The 693-nt window shown below is 36.2% G+C and overlaps 1 non-coding gene across 1 annotated transcript; it reads left to right on the top strand.

Annotated features, from left to right (window-relative positions):
* Nucleotides 1-207: 207 nt before the first annotated feature.
* On the top strand, nucleotides 208-314 carry LOC138818516 (U6 spliceosomal RNA). The gene has a single exon (XR_011369162.1). It is a non-coding gene; the product is annotated as a U6 spliceosomal RNA (small nuclear RNA).
* The last annotated feature ends 379 nt before the right edge of the window (nucleotides 315-693 follow it).

Here is a 693-nt window from a genome sequence, read left to right as displayed (position 1 = left end):
AAGAAGAAGAAGAAGAAGAAGAAGAAGAAGAAGAAGAAGAAGAAGAAGAAGAAGAAGAAGAAGAAGAAGAAGAAGAAGAAGAAGAAGAAGAAGAAGAAGAAGAAATACATGGTTCTAAAATTTCACAAGAATTCTTTTGAACTTACTTTTTTTTTGAATTGTCTAGTTTAAGAAAATCAATTACACTTTATATATAAAAAATGTTCTGTGCTCAATTAGGCAGCAAATACGCTAAAATTGGAACAATACAGAGAAGATTAGCATGGCCCCTGAGCAAGGTTGACATGCAAATTAGTGAAATGTTCCATATTTTTGCAACAACAGATGCTGGAGAGTATGTGGCCACAGGGAACTCTACTGCATTCTTGGTGGGTATGTAAACTTGTTCAACCACTTTGGAAAGCAGTATGGAGGCTCTTCAAAAGACTCCATATAAAGCTTTCCTATGACCCAGCAATCCCACTTTTGGGCATTTACCCAAATGATCACAAACAAGACCATACTAAAACTACCAGCACAGCTATGTTTACTGCAGCATTATTTACAATAGCTGATATAGAGCCAACCCTGATGCCCCTCAGTAGATGAATGGATCAAGAAAATATGGGTGTACATACACAACAGAATTCTATGCCTCCATCAGAAAGAATGGTATCACCCAATTTGTTAGGAATTGGAAAGTCTTGGAAAAAT

This window comes from Dipodomys merriami, unplaced genomic scaffold, assembly GCF_024711535.1.
Source record: "Dipodomys merriami isolate MVZ:Mamm:240054 unplaced genomic scaffold, mDipMer1.0.p SCAF_770, whole genome shotgun sequence".
Classification (NCBI taxonomy): domain Eukaryota; kingdom Metazoa; phylum Chordata; class Mammalia; order Rodentia; family Heteromyidae; genus Dipodomys; species Dipodomys merriami.
This window is presented reverse-complemented; position numbering and strand designations above follow the sequence as displayed.